Source organism: Polyergus mexicanus, unplaced genomic scaffold (genome assembly GCF_030449975.1).
Source record: "Polyergus mexicanus isolate NDT 795.1 unplaced genomic scaffold, iyPolMexi1.0 SCAF_2, whole genome shotgun sequence".
In the NCBI taxonomy this organism is placed as follows: domain Eukaryota; kingdom Metazoa; phylum Arthropoda; class Insecta; order Hymenoptera; family Formicidae; genus Polyergus; species Polyergus mexicanus.
Window position 1 is genome coordinate 11,188,473 of NW_027223322.1, and position 18,054 is coordinate 11,206,526.

At 44.9% G+C, this 18,054-nt stretch overlaps 1 long non-coding RNA gene across 1 annotated transcript in view; it reads right to left on the reverse strand.

Moving 5' to 3' along the window:
- The window catches only part of LOC138939838 (uncharacterized), a 142,124-nt gene extending 124,431 nt beyond the window's left edge, over positions 1-17,693 (reverse strand). The window contains exon 1 of the long non-coding RNA XR_011447909.1: positions 17,070-17,693. This is a non-coding gene — a long non-coding RNA (uncharacterized lncRNA). The remainder of the gene's footprint in view (positions 1-17,069) is intronic.
- Between the last annotated feature and the right edge of the window lie 361 nt (positions 17,694-18,054).

Sequence of the window (18,054 nt, forward strand, 5' to 3'; positions counted from 1 at the left end):
CACATAAGTATATATTGTAGTATATAATATAATACTATATGTGGAGTGGATCGAGAGAGAGAGAGAGAGAGAGCGAGAGGAGAAAGCAACGGGGTGGCAGAAGGGTGCAGGAAAAGAGAGAGAGAGAGAGAGAGAGAGAGAGAATGTGCCTATTAATGACGCACATGCGTTAACACCGGGGCACGCGCGTTCACAATATTATTTATTATTTATGCTAAGTTATGCGAAGCCAGTCCATGGATACCATAGGTTGGCCAGCGGCCACGGTCTGCCGTACGTCTGTCGGTACCGTCATCGCCCGGCGTATTTATATCAATTACGTGTCGTTCCCGCGGCTCGGATTATTATGTAAATGGCTGTTCTGTCGCGTCGCGGATGTCAGCGATCGCGTTTGCGCACCTCGGCGTCGTCGAACGTGTTGTAAGCAAGCGTCGTCGACGCTTGTTCGTCGTGTCCGATTTTGTCCGCGTATTGATCGAGGATCGCACGAAGATAATTCGCATAATCTGGTTACATAAATCTGAACGCATTGGTATCGCAATATAGGGATTAGTTTGCTTCATTTCGGCACGTGTAACCGTTGTCGAAGGGACGGCAAGGTGGAAATTTCACGAGCGGGTTAAATGTATGTTTAAGCGCGAACGAATTTTATTCAAGTATAGACCGCGAATATATCGGGATAATGATGCATTCGAATTTGTGACATGTAGTTATTGAAAGATTAGCGCGGAGAAAATTCGGCGAGTGGAAAATTCGCGAATACGTCATCGCGCCAGGCGTTTAATGCGAGACGGGCCAGGAATTTGTTGCCGCGCGATGGAAATCACTCGGCGTAACTCCGCTTCATAAATACTGCAATACTGCTAATATCGTTGCGAACTGTTACATATGTATTCGGATGTAATCTCGATTCCACGCGCGGGCTAAAAACACCCCGGCGAGTGTAAATATTTATGCGGCCGCCGTTAAACACTTCGTTCGCGGCGGGACAAGCACGCAGCACTTTTTTTTTTTTTTTTCTTTATCGGAAGAGAGATATCTCGCATCGGTATACTGATAACAAGTCGTTAAAGAAAAAAAAAAAAAAGAAAGAAAAAAATATGCGTGTTTTTCCTTCCTGCCACCATAGGAAGAAATAAATGATGTACTTTATTTTTAGTACCTAACAGTAGATGTTAATGATACGCAGATGTAAGATAAAAATGAAAATAATAAATAAAAATGATGATGAGAATGATAATAATAATCGAGTAAAATAACACGACAGAAACTAAGAATATATATATAATAATAAGAATATTTATAAGTATAAAAATATAAAACGTAAGTATTGTTATTTAGAATCGATCTGCGAATTTCTTGCGAGAGGAAAGTTCGAAATGCGAGATCGGGATTGAGGCGGATGAGCAGATACGAGGTTCGGAAGCCTATCGGTTGAACGACAAAGCGTGTAACGGCTCTCTCGGCTCCCGCGGCGCTTTTTGGTTTTGATAAAACGCCTAAACATCAATCGGTTTCGAAAACTACTCCATAATTCGAGTTTAGCGTACGGCCGGAGAAAGTTTTGTCCGCGTCCAGCGCGACGCGGGCCCTCAGGGACGTCGGGGCAATAGATGACCGGTGCGGTTCGGGCGGAGGTCGAGAGCGCGGGGATAAAGAGGAGAGGGAGGGGTGCGAAGGGTGAACGTGGGAGGAGGGTGATGCATCCGCTGAATATGTATGAGGCTCGCGACACCCCGTAGCACACCGAGAGACGACCCGAACCACCACTATCTGTGGGTGATAGTGGGTATGCTGTATGTCTCGCAGGGGTCTGCGGGCGAACTGCGTGGAGGAGAGCGGTGGAGGCGAGAGATGGCGGGGGCTATGTCGGTGCTCCGGGGTAGGAGGAAGAGAGGATGGCGGGCCCAGGATGGGTGGCGATGCTGTGGCTGCGAGAGCTTATATCGCAAGAACCAACCCCAATGGAAACTCAAGCCTCGGAGGAGCCTCACCCATCATGCACACTCCCGTGCTTACCAGTCGCTCGTGCTCTCGATCTCTCCTCGTTTCTCTTTCTCTCCTTCTCTCTCTCTCTCTCTCTCTCTCTTTCTCTTTCACCTCGTCTCCATCTCGCTCTTTCTCGGTTTTACTCCATCTCCTTCGTAGCCTCTTCGTCTCCCGGAGTCCCACCCGCTTCTATAACCCAACGGTTCCATCGTCTCCTACACTCTATCCTGGATAGCACTCAACTCCAGAGAAACCGTCGTGCTATCTTGGGAGACAAAGTTACGTCGTAATTCCTTCGTGAACAGATGCCGATGCGGTGCTAAGACGACATTCTCACTCTCCACTACCTCCTTCTCTTTGTGACTATTCACACCCGCCGGATTTTGATTACTTCGAGCACCCAGAAGTATGAGAGCAACGACGATATTAGATGAAAAAAGAAACTGCATTAAATAAGTCTTATCTTTAACAAAAATTTGCTTAATATTTCAACGCGTTCTTTACTGTAAAGAACCGTCACGATCTATCCGAGAATTATTTCGCGTGCAATCGCAAAAGATAAAATGTCATTCGACGAGGGGTTGATCCGACGATGAGAGTGGTATAATATATATGATCCACTAAATAGGGACGGCTGTGCGTGAGCGACGAATCCCACAAGACAGCATGAGATATTGCCGGATTAGGACGCATTATAGTTTTAAGCTCGTACCGTTAAAAGCCGCCGGTTCTCATATTCCACAAATAATTCACTTGATGTAAGCTGGTTTGGAAAGTTACCGCGTATACACATTTAAAAAGTTAACGATGCCAAATCGGATGCCCCGTTAACTTACGACATGCTAAAAAATGCAAGGGGTATTAAACGACAAAAGTTTATCTCTCACTGATATTAAATAAATGCTTATATTTTTAAGATCTGTGTGTATCTTACTAAAAGATAAAATCTTTCGCTTATAAAATACCATAATAAAATGTACCACGGTAATTCGACGGGGCAGAACTTTAACAAGGTATCCAGGCGAATTGGAAACATGCTTCTTACAATGGTACCCCGTGGATAAGATGTACGGTCATAACCCTTTTATTTCGCGCGAACTCGTGCGCGATAGCACGGCTCGTTGAGCGCCACTGTTTTTCCGAGGGTTGGAATCGTCGTTGCCGGGCGTGAGGAAGGGTTGATCTAGACAGAAATGCGTCTAATGTTCTCTCTCGTATTCGAACGGGTAGAGTTATAGCACGGAGGGTGAGAACGACAAAGACGTTGCGGATTGAAACGAGACGGAGTTTGCGCAACCGTGGCGATAATAAACCAGACCGGCCGCGCAATAAAATATATCCGAAGCAGAGGCGACGACTCGTTTAGGCAAAGAGAGGGAGCGCTTCATTACCGAGTCGAAGTTCATCGCTAACCCCTTAGACCCGCGCTTTGCCTGCTCCGATGTTGGGAGGGCGGTACGACCGACGTTTGCCGAAAAATCCTCGGATAATTAACCGTTCCGCGGGGATCTCGGTATGCGAGCGTTCAATGAGCTTGGAATGCCCAACAACTTCTTTATTCGCGCGAAGGCTCGAGGGGATCTCTTTGTCGGTGCAATTTCCGCGATCTGTGCTAATTATCGCCGTGTCAAATTTTTTATCCTAGATAAAACTCGTCAAATTGACAAATGTAAAATGTATAAATTGTATGTATTTTACACATTTATTGTTTTGTCATTTTTACAAAGTTCTGATTGAAATCATTATCAAAAAAATCTATTGTTGTATTTTAAATATTATTATATATTGTATCATTATTAAATTATTAAATCAACATTATAAAATCGTTATTAAGGTGCAACGATAATAATTATGTAAATGAAAAAAAAATAATTATTAAATATTTTTTTGAGGAATTGCGTATTTTTTAATAATAAACGAATGAGCGATTGAATTAAAAAATTGGAAAGTAAAGTAAACTTTATTTCAGAAACGAAGGCGGTAGCTAGCAATAAATCACTTTGCAAGTGGCGAAGCGATAATTCACGTTGAAGAGAGTAAAAACGGGGAGAAGGTTGAGAAAGAGAGGAGAACAGTTTCGTTTGAACGACAAACATCTCGGCGCACACAACGATCTTGGCAACAAAAATCCACTCGGAAAGCAAGCGGACCACGAGAAGAAAAATATAACGATCCGCGGAAGGAGGAATAACGCGCGAGTTTACTACGTTCTAAAAGTCCCATAAACCGCCGTACGTCAAACTTTTCAATTTTATGTCTCAGCATTTCGTTCCTTCCTCGTTTCGCCACTTAGGGTACCGTCGTCGCCGAGACACGATCTCTCGAGGAAGAAATGAGAAACGTACGATCTTATAAAACTACGAAAAATCTGGGGATCGACGCGTGATATGCAAAAAAAAAAAAGGATTTGCTAGATTATTATTCCGCTTTTTTTAGTTAGAAAGATTCTCGTCGAAGGGAGCGAAATCCCAAGCTAGTTCGCAGCCGGCCGTTTACGCGACCTACGAACACCCGCGTGTGCCGGTAGTATACAATGTGTCCCCATTAGATGCTATCGATGCTTTCAAAGAAACACAATTAAACCGTCCTGGAAATCGGACGCCCGTTCGCGTTCACACGTTCCGTTATTGAGCGCCACGTTATCCCTGTACAAGGTGCCGATGACGATCGTGGTCACCAGACATCTCCGATGACATCTCCGGGGCGTTGCGTCATAGCGCAAAAGATAAGAATCTAAATAGAGATCAGCGCGATCCTTTGAGCATATAATTTCGTTTCCGATGCGGGGACAGCTGTCACATGATCGGATGTTTGGACGCGAGAAAGGAGGCGGGGTGATCGTCAACGCGGATGATGACGTTCCCGCACTTTGATCGTAGATTATGTTACTTATGTCGACGGACACAGGGGTGTCGAGGCGAGAAAAAAAAAAGTTCGTTAGGTTTCAGCGAAATCGCATCGCGATATCCCCGCTGCGCAGCGTTTTCATCATCGAAACCAGAAGAGAACAAATTTTCATGTCACGAAATTTTTAACGCTCTTTTATATTAACTTTGCAATCGATTGATTATTGTAAAAATATATTGACGCGGATTTATATTAAAATAGCATGTTACTGTCGACTACAATTTTCTCGGTCCTGTGTACGGTCCTGTAACATAAAACTCACGCAGTTACGATAAGTGCCGAAAATACCTGCCAAGCGATGTGAACGAGAGGCGAATGGCCTGAAGCATTTGATGTGCTTAAGCAAATGGGGCACCCACTACGTACCACCTTTGGTATAACGAAGCGTTACGATGGGACAGCGATATGAAGGGCGGAGGGGGCTCCAGGATGAGAGGCGGCAAAGGGCCAGAAGACCGTGTGATGTATTTGTAAAAAGGTGTCGGGTTGGAACTAAGGAGACCCGCTCCAGCGAATGCCCCGAGGGAGCATAACCGGCAGCGGCGGCGGCGGCGGCAGGGAGGTAACAGATAAAAGAGAATCGTATAAAATGGGGTGCGCCACGGGAGAGAACGGGTCGAAAGGGGGAGGGGGGCAGTCAACGTGCGCGAGGGACGGGAGGTGCCCGCCGATGCCCGTGGGGCATCCCGAAGGTGCGGAAACCCGGGGGACGAGCGCCAACGTCATTTTGCAGCTCTCGAGGTTGCGATCGGGCGACGAAAAGAGCGAGACGGTGGCGGCAGGGGGAGGAAGAGACGAGAGCGAGAGGGTCTCGGTCTGATCTGTCAAATTTCATTTCACGCTTCTGAGAGCGGGCACGACCAGCTCGATGGAGCTAGATACAGATCTGCCGACACCTACTAGCGATCCCTCGACGTAATCCGCCATTGTCGTAAAGTCCGCTTAATCGAGATATCACACTTTTAAAAGAGAAAGCTGCCGTAAGTTGCAGAGTAAAACTGCATTGAGATAAATATAATCCGTACAAAAAAAAAAAAAAGAAAAAAATCTGTGACTCTTAAACGTTAAGATTAAATATCTCGATTACTCGAGATATTAAATGCGCGATATGCTAAATTAATTTCAAAGTTACATATCTTTGTCGAATTATTATCTTTCAGCGTGGAATCGTGAAATGCACGAGAGAAATTTGACCGCGACACAGATAAAACGACCGCGTGTGTAAATACCCGTCCGAAATATTAAACAGAGGCAAAAGCGCGGCGCGCACGAGGATAGTTCCAGGTTGAGTCGAGCCTGTCTATCGATCGTCGAGGACCTTGATGCGTCGTATCGTTCTGGCGTTCGTACGGTCGGTCGGTCGGTCGGTCTCATGCTGAAAGCTTTGTCACTCGAAGCACGTACTCGGGGCAAAGACCGACGCCGCAAGCTCTCCCCGCATCTCCGTTTCTCTCGGTCTCTCTCTCTCTCTCTCTCTCTCTCTCTCTCTCTCTCTCTCTTTCTTTCTCTATCTTTCTCCTGTCCGATTGCTCGCTCCCGCTCGCTCCTCTTATCACCCGACCTTTCTACAACGCGCCATTGTGTTTCGCCACGGTGGAACCCTGTATATTCCTTGACGCTATGGATTTTCCGAAAGCGTTTCGCTGCTCCGCGAGCCTCGCCCCTTTCTCGGCATACCTCCGCCAAACTTTTCACGATAAGCCAAACTTGCCTTCCACAAAAATAACGTCGAAGGTATCACCACCGATCGTCGACCAAAATTCGCTAGTAAATTACGAATTTCTGGGTTGGATCAAATAAAAGATGAAATCTTGTATTTATTTATTTATTTATTTTTTTTTTTTTTATAACATCCACTCTTTCGTACGTACATCTCGATCGGCTTTGCCGTCGTCGAGAACAATGGAAATTCCTTGTTCCTTAAGTGACATCATTGTCACTCGTACAAGAACGAAGGCGCGAGAACCAAAACGAGCGAGCCGACGAACGGACGAACGATTCGATTCGGTTATACGGATGGAGAGGAGAAGCCAATCGCATGAGTCAGACGACGAGTCTGAATCCGCGGGATGCTAAACAATGTCTATATGTCTTTTGGCTTGAGCGACCAAAATGGAACGGATTCTCGAGGACCGTTCTGTTACTAACGGCATTTATCTACCGTGTGTCCTTTAACAATGCTAAATTATTTTTTTGCTATATTCGACTGCTGATCTTGTAAAACAACGAACGTTTGCGAATAAAGATCGCGCTTTAATTAATAGACTATATAGAATATTTAATTTTTTATGAACCTTGTATTTTATAGCAATTTTATACAATACATAATTTAATGTAATATAAATATAACATATAATATATACAAAAGGATATCACGCAATATACTCGCGGCGTAATATTTCCGTTTTACAGGAAGAAGAAGAAGAAGGTGACGTGGCGTTTAATGCAAATACCGGTGATATACATTTCGCGTCGTTTTAGAAATTTCTCACGCTGTTTTTCTCGTATGTAGAATTCATTGTCGATAACCGTGGCATGCCGGCAGGAAATAATAAAGCGATATCCGGAATGGAGGAAATATTACCGGCATATTAGCGAGACCCCGCGGGTGGTCGATGATGGAGGAGAACGTAGAACGAGACAAGAGAGAAAGAACGGTGCTTATAACCGTACGCCATACGTCGCTACACGGGTTGGTGATACAGGAGCCTAACTGGAGGTCCCTGTTGGGCAATAACGCCCTTCTTCGTAACATAGTGGCACAATAATGTAGGTTCTTTATGCGAGTACAGGGCAAATAGATCACATTGCTGACTAATAAGCCCGTTGGTGTGACCGCGCTCTCTTTTTCCATCCTTCTCTCTCTCTTTCTCCCTTTTTTTTTCTCCCTTTCTTTTCTCTCATCGGAGCGATAGTTCCCCGCTTTTTCCCGTTTTCTTCCAAAATTCCTGCCGTCTATCAATTGTGTTAGGCAAAGGCGTCTCCGGGGGTGACCACCATTGTAATGGTAATGCACCCGGCAATCGATCCGCCTCATTATGTCACCAAACCCTCGAAAAACCTCGCAAAGTCACACGAGACCCGCTGAACTTCGTACGCCTCGTTTCTATGGGAAAAACGCGGGTCGGATGCGATGACCATTCTAAAACGAGTGTCGAAGGTCGTGTCAAGATCTCTAAGGTGATAGTTTATCGAGCATTTCTACGACAATTATTTTAATCGTTGTGATGAGACCTTTAAAATGCGGTAATAACATTTAGAAATTTTATGACCGATCAATTATTGTGAAAAGTAATGAATATATAATGGATAAATCGATACTTTGTATTTTTGAACAAAACGTTATATTTAATAATTGTGAATTTTTTGTGCGATCTCAAACGAGATAACATCTGCGATACGACGATAACATTTCGGATAGATCATTGGCATCGGTTGAGGACGAGTCGGGAAGTTCTATAGGACTGCCAGCCTGTATTAAACTGCAGACTACCGTAATACTTCGAAACTCCGACCATCTCGATTACCCGTCTAATTATCTGCCGAGTCACGATAGGGCGACCCTATTCTCCTCCTAAAGATGGAATTGCCGTTCCCATCGTCCTCCGAGTCAGCAATGCCGAATACTATCCTCCGCTGAGGTCATTGTTACGTCGTTACTACCCTTTAGTACGGTCCTCCGAACAATTTCGGTCCAGGACGATGGGCGCGATTTCCGTCTGGTCGTCATGGTAGAACAGGTTTGCGAGCGAACCGCTCCGTGAATCGTGCTATCGTAGCCTGTCGATATTAATGGACGCGCATCGGATAACGTATATTCTCGGCCGATTCGGGCGCACTTTCGATTCTGTCTGCGCCGTGAACGCGACGAGTTAAATGTTCCGTAAGATATAGGTCGCCGAAAACGCCGCAGCAAAAGCCAACGCGATAAGCCGATAACATCCGGCCGGGAGGTGGAAACTGCTCGATATTTGCGCCGCATGTCCGATGACGGTTAGTTAATATGCATAGTTAATTTCGTTTGTCTTCGGAGGCAGTCGTGCGAAAATACGCGCTAGTTTAGGCGCGAGTGTGAACTAGATGCAGTAGGCGGCGTAGCTAAGCTAGGTGGGCTGCAATCAATACTGTTTCGGCATTACGGCGGAAACACTCTCTCCGAAACAGCCTACGTTTCGCCTCGCGCGCTCACGGAGAAGGCGTGCGAGGAAGAAAGCGGGGTGGGGAAGGGGGGGGGAGGGAGGAAGGGCAACAAGAAGAGGAGAGACAAATAGCGGGCGGAGGGGGAGGAGAGGAGCGGAGGGACACAATGTTTGTCAAAGAGAGATACGGGTTGATAGAGGTTCCGAGGGACGAAGAAGGAGACCGTGAGGGACCAGGATGACGAGAGGGGAGGGGGAGACCCCGACCACGTTTCGTGGTCCGCATACTGATAGGTCCAGTCGTATATACGGAGAGAGCGAGCACGGGCAAAGCCCAAAACACAGAGCTCTCCGCTGTCTTTGGTAAACCCGGGTTGTGGAAAATACCGGCAACGTTGCCGTCGTCACATCCGTCGACCCCCATGAACATGTGAGAGGAGGACCCCGCGGAGGGGGATGGATTCTTGCGAAATTCGAAAATCGAAGCACGCCGGATACGATAAAACGGAATCATTCGCGTTCGCGAGAACGATTCTTTTTTTAAATCGGCTACTGCACGAAATTTTTCCCGGCCTTTTAAGCGCAAATAGCCTGGCGAATACGCGGACTTCTTATATTATCGTCGACGTTGAACGCTGGAAGTAAACGTCCTCCGGGAACGTCGTTCTGCTCGTGCGCGCCCAGAAAATTGAACCCGCGTTTTCGTGCTCGCCGCCCGCGCTATTCGACCAGTATATAACTTCCCATTAAAGGTACGCGAAAATACTCGTATGCCGTTTTAGGTGGATGCGCGCTCGTTCGTACGCGACGACGCGCATTAAGAATCGTCGGTGGACGGTTGATGGGTCGTTTCGACGACCAATTGCTGACCGCGCGACATTATTTGCTTTAACGTATCGCGCGTCGCGAAGGCAGCCAGACGCAATACGTCGCAAATAGATGGTTGAACAGGGCGTCGGTTTACATCGTGTTCAAAATTTCTTGGACGATTACTTTTTTCGAAGTGCCCTTCTGGACGTTTAAAAAAAGAGAGAGAGAGATAGAGAGTGGGCTCTGAGGGGAGATAGGGGTGAGGGGGGAGGAGGGGGGAGAGAAATGGGTGCCAGTTCATATAAACGGGCGCAGGTAGCCTGGAGCTATAGGGTCGAAAGAGGTGGAGGAGGGTCAGAGTCCCTCACTCGCGAGCGCATAGTTCGTACAGCCGGTAAGTGGGTACCCACTTCTGGATTGGCTCCCCTCGTTCCACTCGTTGGATCATCGTCGTTCGCCGAAAACTCGATCATTATGATTGCTTATGATGTAAATGATGCCCCGCGGCAGCAATTGTTTCCACCAGAGCGAGCCCGTGGGGCTGCGGGTCCCGACACTATCGTCCTGAAGAGCCGGACAAGGCCACGGGACGTCGACAAGGAGTGTACTATTGGCATGGCGGCGAATCGAGTAATATAATCGAATATTCGTGCAGGTGCGACGAAATCCACGCCGGCTCGCGCTTTAATCCAATTTCATTTTGATTCATAATCGTTAATAAGTGCGTATTAATCAAAAAAATTGCGCGACGAGATAACTTAAAAAGATTCTTATCTGATAACTTTCAAATTTCACAGACATCGAAATGTTCTTTCTTAGTATTCTTTTCTTAGGATCGATATATATATATATATCTTTTCTCGCGGTGGTGGATCCACTCGTGCACGACTTTCGAAGAGGCTAGAGACAGCCCCCTTAGGAGGGTCGAATCCCCGGCTAATTTGCCCTCGGCTTCTTTACGACCGTAATTTTAAATTCCGGCGAAAAAAAAAATAAAGCGAACTTTATTTAGGCGCTGTCTTTAAATAGGCCGGGGGAGATGGTTCCACATAGGCTCGAGAGGACCGAGTCGAACCGATCCAATCTCGCGTTCTCCTGTGCCCGCGAATTCACGTACGTAATATACACGTGAAACGTCTCTTCTCTCGGCGCGTCTCTACACGCGAGTAACGCCTGTGCGTGTAATAGGGGGGGGGGGGATCTTCTACCGCCCCGCCGCGCCGCCGCTGCCTATTATAGTAATTTCACGGTACGATGTCTATTCCCGCGCGCTCCGGAGCAGCAGGACTAATTTCATTAGGGATAAAGATCATCATTATTTTGCGACCATCCCGAAAATTGCCGGCGTGCCTCTCCTTTCCGCGGTTCGGTTTTAGAGAACGCGAACGTTCTAAAGCTTTCGATTCTCCAACCATCTGCGATCACTGCATCGGTAAAAATGACGTGACATCGATAATTATAAGCGTATTTCTCTTTATATAAAAAATGCAATATATTTGTAAAAGAGGTAATCTAAATGTCTTTTTATACTAGTAAAAAGATCGATATTTATCCAAACGTTAACGACGGCAAGTAATACGCATCCAGGGAGGACGTCACGTTCGCGCGAGATCCGCGTGGATCGCCAAGGAATGATCTCACATCCGGTTGGACGTGCCATCGTCGTACGCGTTCGCGTGATAAATCGACAGCCGATCCGGCGTCACGTAACTCACGTACACGAGAGCAAGCTTGGCAACCAGGTTTTTCTTCGACTGGCAGTCCGGTGTCCGGCGCCCGCTGATTGATCCAAGGAATCCTTCGCGAAAGGCGAGCGCGAGCGAGGGCACGACGACGATGATATTCTCGTGGAAACGAGGGATAGCGAACGCGACGACGGAAAAATAGGCGCGTCGCATGTCGACGTGACATTCTAACTGATTTTTATCCACGAGCCTCTCTATCTCTTTTTCTCTCGCAACAGGAAATGCTGGTAAAATCTCGCGCGTTTACGCGGTAAAGTAGCAACGGTAACTGCGGATTTATTAAGCCACATCGCGTTCATGCGCGTTTCTACAAACTGAGCTATATTTTTTGATAGATGCGACCGTAATATTGAAATTTTTTTATTTTGGCATTCGATTCGGCATCATTATTCGATTGGATCTTGAATTTGTCCACAATATTACGCGATGATGTATTAATAATGATGAGTTTGCAGAATTACATAACGGTATTTAATCATTTATATATAGATATTTGTTGTCTTTTAAAATTTTATGCAAAATATTATGCAAAATATTAAACGAAATTAACGGAGTATATTGTAATTAAAGTCCACATATTATTTAATAATATATAATTACATATCAATAAAATTACTTTTAATAAAACATTTTCTTATAATCCACAGTTGATTTTTTTTTCATCGAATGCTTATATAAATTTCGAATTGTAGCATCTCGCGCAAGATGTATGTTTCTTCTAATCAAGGCGAGATAAATCTCTCGAACGATCCCGATAACACTTATGGAAACATCTGGGAAAAAGGGCAATTGCGCAATATCGTGCGGCGATCCGCATTCCTCGGCGAGAACGCAACGGGCGTCGTGTAAAGCGATGTTAAACGAGTCCATGGCGAACGTAAAGCGCACGTCAAGGAGAGACAAGTTACCGCGATCAATGATCCGTTATTACTTATTACCTATCACTACGATAGCAGCTACTGTGTCTGGCGGCTACGACTAATTGTTGCCGTCTAATTGACAAAGTTCTCAGGCTCGGTAACCTTACAATCCCTGCAATACCGCGCGATAGTCGTTTATTTTCGCTTCTTTTATTTTACCGTGGAGCGACGAGGAAAAAAAAACGCACGAGTTCCCGTTTCGTTATCGGGATTCTGCTCTAGGGGGTTGTATCCAGAAACAGCGAGCTTAAATCGGCGATCGGAGAAAGGGTCGACGCGAAACGAGACCTCGTTAGATTTATCGAGGTTCCTACGATTATCTGCCTTTAAACGTTTTATCATTCTCCCGGACATGCTCGATAGGGAAAGGAAGGCTCCTTGCCGCGCGGCAACGAGTATCGATTTAAGAAGCCCTGGCGACAAGAGCTGCGATTTGTCTTGATCTTCGGCGTAAATTAATCTGACGTTTGTAAGCGGAATAATGATGTAATTTGGTAAAAACTAAAATGTGTCGCGATGTATTAAAAATAGGGGATAGTGACTTATATCTCTATTTTGATATGTAAATAGTCTCTCGATCGATACGATCCTCTATCACGAATGAAAAAAATTGTGTTAATTGAAATTAGAATTGGTGCGACGAGTACGATTATATTAAAGTGTTGTGTCGCGCGTGGCATTCAATTTTCGCGTGTACCAACACTTTGGAAAGTCCATGCACGAATACGACTATAGAGAAAGTGGGGTGTCGCGGCCACGTATTCTGACGCGCGGGTCACGGGGTAATTAACCTAGCTCAACGATATCGTTGATTCGTTTGCATCGCGTGAGACAGACTCTCGTGATTATTACTTATTTCCTCGCCGATTTTTTACAAAACGCGGTTCCGCAATTAGCGATCGTAGAGAGGGTGTAAGTAATTGACGCATAACAAATGTGCTCTATTAAAGGAGAATGCGAAATTATCCGTTGATGTTTCGAGAATTCAGTTCCTTCGAGAAATGGCTCTTTTCCAGTATTGAAAAGTGTGATTTGTATTTTTGCGACCATAATCATGTTATTAATAAAAAAATAATTACATCACATTATAATCGTCGTGAAGAGATGTTATTATCGTATGTTTTTATTGAATTATAGAGCGATTTATACTGAAATGTAATTAATTTGTTATAAAAGTACAATTGATGTTTATTAGTCAATTAGACAATAATTAAATTTCAATAAGATGACAATTGCTAGATAAATTTTGTAACTTGCTTAAGATATGAGAGAGAAACAATTTACAATCAAATAAATTTCAATTATGTAATATTCCTTGCTTTTTAATTTTTTACTTCGAATGAATTCTAAATGTACCATAAATAGACGTTTCAACGGAAAAAAATAACTGATGTTTAATATTCTTCAATCTAATTCGAGAATCCGAAGTATAAGTTTAATTTAATTAAGAGACTCGCGTGTAATTATGTCGAAACGTTTATAAATCTTTGCGTAAGGAAATATCGGTCAGTCACATCAGCATCTTAAATTTGCATTACCCTTATCCCTTCCAAGGGTGTCGTTCAGGTTCGTCGTTTCTGCTCTCGAACAATTTTGACACGAAGACACAAGATTCTGCGCGGTAGGTAGGTAGGTAGGTAGGTAAACGCACACGCATTGCGGACGACAGCTGTCAAATAAATGTTAAAAAAAGCGCTAGCCGAGCGAAATTTCGAGTGGGACGTGAGCGAAGAAGGGTGCGTGCCCACCCCTAGTGAAATACCCTTAGCCCGCGGGGCAAAAGGCTCTGCACAATTTTTCCAGAGTTCGCTCTCCCTGCAACCGAGCGGTCGATAAGTCACCGCTACGTAACTCCTCGGTCTTGTCTCGAAAAGTATTTGACGAGAATTTTTTCTACGTTACTGCAAAAAATTGGATTATATACAAATATTTCTTGACTCTTTCGGCGAAAAAATTTCGTCTTAATCTTGGTTTTGGGAGAAATAATTTTTTTTTTTTTTTATGTATAGAAAAATTAATTTGGTTATTAAATTATAACGAATATATATAATATAATTCATATAGTACTTTTCATTCTATTTGCTGTACAGATATTTATTGTATATCAAACTTTATAACAGAACACCGTAAACTTTGAAGGTGCGATAGTCAATCCGTATCAATCAGATCGTTCCTGATTCGCAAACTTTTGACGCATGTCCAAAAATTTTTGAAATGAAATGTCGGAACGCTTCGTTACTTCGAAGCGCGGGAGGTGCTTTGCCTTTCTGAATTTAACGAAGTAACGAAAGCTAAAAGTCCCTCGACGGTCTAGAGTCTCATGGCGTTAGACGTTGAGGAAGGGTGGCGACGCGGCGCTGAGGGGCAAATTTTCGAGGGTGGTTTTGCGCGTCAATGGTTTATTAAGAAGCACTTGTTTAAAGGCAGCCCCTTTCAGATCCGACAGCCAATTCGACCGCGACGTTTGTGTCATTCGGATATATAAATGGATGGAACAGGCGGGGGTGGTTGACTGGCTGGCTGGCTGGCTGACTGGCTACGGGCGGACGGGGAACGGTCGAATCTACCCCACGGCAATCCGTCGTGTCGCCGTAATTGAAGTTATTGCAATATTGTGTCCTGTCAGCCCCGCTGTCCTCGCTATCGTTCTATTTCTCTCCGTCTCGCGCGGCTCGTTTTTCTACATTCATTGTCTTGGCTTTGTCAAGTTTGCGGGATCGCATAACGCGTCGGCGTAATCTTTTTGTCGTTTTAAACGCAGCAGCAAACATAGGCTGTATTGACTGCCTTTATTGGAATACTTTCGAAACTTCAATGGCATGTTTAAAAGAAGTAAATAACTTTCAAAGAATTCGATTTGGTGACATGGTGATATGGCTGACAAATATCTTTTGCATTTCGATTATCGCGTAAAATCTTCCGAAACTATTGATTATTACAATTTCCGATTTTATAAGTTATAATTTTCTTACAATTTTCTTTTTTTTTAATCGATTGACCCGATTTTTACCGAAGCAAGACGAAGTCGCGATACCACCGGGAGTCGCAATATAGGAAAAAGGTCTTTTCCAAGCGTGTTTTCAACAGGAATGCCCAAGGCGAAGTTAACTTTATCCTCGCTTAATCGCCTTTTCGATAGGTACGAGCCGATCCCTTTGTTCAGATAATATCTCCGCACGTTGCTCCCGCTAATGTATGCACCGAATCTTCGTCTCTCCCTCCGGGTCCTCGCGATGACTCCGGCACTCCTAACCCCGTAGCCACCACCACCCCATACGGAAAACTGCGAGGGGGTCAAGGGGAAGACCTCGTACTCGTTCGCCTTTATTGAATTTTGGGTTTCAAGTTGGAGGAGAGAAGTACCGCGACAGAGGAAACGAGAGACGCCGCGTGCACGCGCGAGGAGAGACGAAGAGCGGCGAAGGGCTTTGGGATAGCCTGTGGGGTGCGGAGTCAGAATTAATTCACATCCCGCTGCATTGCTTTTTACGATATAACTGCGGTTTGTTAGCCGTTATTCACGGTACGAATTCAATTTCATGTCCGGCTCGTGCGCGCGCGCGTAGGACAAAAATAGAGGCGGAGGCTTACGAGATCCTGTCGTTCCGCAAGATACTTGCGTTCATCGCATCTGTCAATAAGCGTGAATGAAAAGAACAAGAAAGAAAACAAAATTATTTTCAAAACTCAAGTAACGAGGAAGATTATATTAAAGATTTACTTGTAAAATAAATTTTGGAACAAAAGTCTTGATCATAAAATTATTTTCGTACACAAATTTTGCGAAACTTCTATCGAAATATTATCAAAATCTAAATTTTCATACTGATCTTTAATTAATTTATTTTTAAATTGTATGATTTTCTGGCATGTTTTTTTTCGTGCAATAATTCATGGTTAGGTGGTATGGATCGTTTGTCTAAAAAAAAGCGGGCGAGGATTCTCGCGATCGTAAGACGCGTGCTAAGTCAACACGTGGTCGTCCGCCACGTGGAAACAGAGAGTGAAAAATCGAGCGTCGGCGAGCGCGTTACCCATTTTGCGTTTCGTTAAATCGCTCGTCGGAATGGGCGAACGTCGGCGAATGCTTTTCGACCGGTTACGAATGGCGCGATAAAACACGCCGACTAACGCGAGATACGACCAATTAGCTCATGTGCCAAGTATACGATTTAAAGTGGGTTGGTGGAGCCTCGAAGGCATTGCCAAACGACGATTTAAGTCTCACGGCAAAGAAGAGGACGCGCCGCGTATTGTCTGTCGCGGAATATAATCTACGGTATCATTAATCTATCCTGTAGTAAAGAATTGTCTCTCGCAATTCTATTTTTCATTTTTCTTCGTGTAAGATTATTTATAGATCTGTAAAATGGATTAATAACTTTTTAAATCTTTTAAAATCTTTGCATAAATAATATTCCCTTCCGTAGATAATACGAAGCAATAATATAATACGTTTTATTATCGCGCAATATTTAATAATTTTTTTTGCAGTAGAATAGTTTTATTTGATAGAAACTATCGCGGAAAAAATATTTACACATAATATATACACTCACCTCACGTGATTATCATCGATAGTGAAATAATGTTCTTTTTCTCCTCCTTCTCCTCCTCACCTTCACTGTTCGCTTTCATCTCCGAGGAATCGTCTACCACTTCCTCTTTTCTACATCTCTTCCAATCATGGTTGACATCCCCACCGCCTGTCGGAGGAACCCCTCCGCGGTCAGGAGAGGAAGGGGCAACGATTACCACGTGATCCACGTGACCGGAACCGCACGAAACACGCAACGATATGCTATCACACGCGATGCATCCGATCACTTTCTTTCGTTACGTTCAACCATTTTATCTCCATTGGCTCGATTCGCGGCATCTCCTCTTTGTTGGATCTCTGCATTTTCGTTGCTTCTTTCTTCCGTGTTCACGAAAAGGCGAATGGCGAACACGTGCAGCGGATTTTCTTCGCGCGTCGCGACTTCTCTTTCTCTATTTTTACATTTATTATTTCTTCTTTATATCTATCTCGTTTCTATCTTGTTCATCTTTCTCTCTCTCTCTCTCTCTCTCTCTTCTCGCTTCCGGCTCTCTTTTTATTTTTTATCTCCCCTTCCCCCTTTCCCTCTCCCATTGCTCTCGCGGCTGCTGTCGAGATGCCTGCTTTGCCTGCGACTACTATCTGCCGCGTCGACCGCGGGACTTTGGTATACTGGGAGTATGGTAAGTAGATACACCCCTGCCACCGCCGCCACCCTCCTCCCGTCCCCTCGGGGAACCCGTGCGTTTCCCCCGCTGCCTCTCGCCGGGCCCTGCCGCCCCCGCTCGCCCGCCGCCACAGTCGCTACCGCGTTGTCCTCTCACCATTCCCCTTATCCGGCGAAGCGTGCTTTGCCGCCCCTCTCGTGCCGCTACTACGCTTTTGCTCGCGAGGCCCCAGGGATGTATCAACTATCGGTTTATTGGAATGCCGTTTTTTTTTATAAGCCTACTAGACAAACCTCGATACCTCGGGACGACAGCCACGTTGCATCTTCAACGATT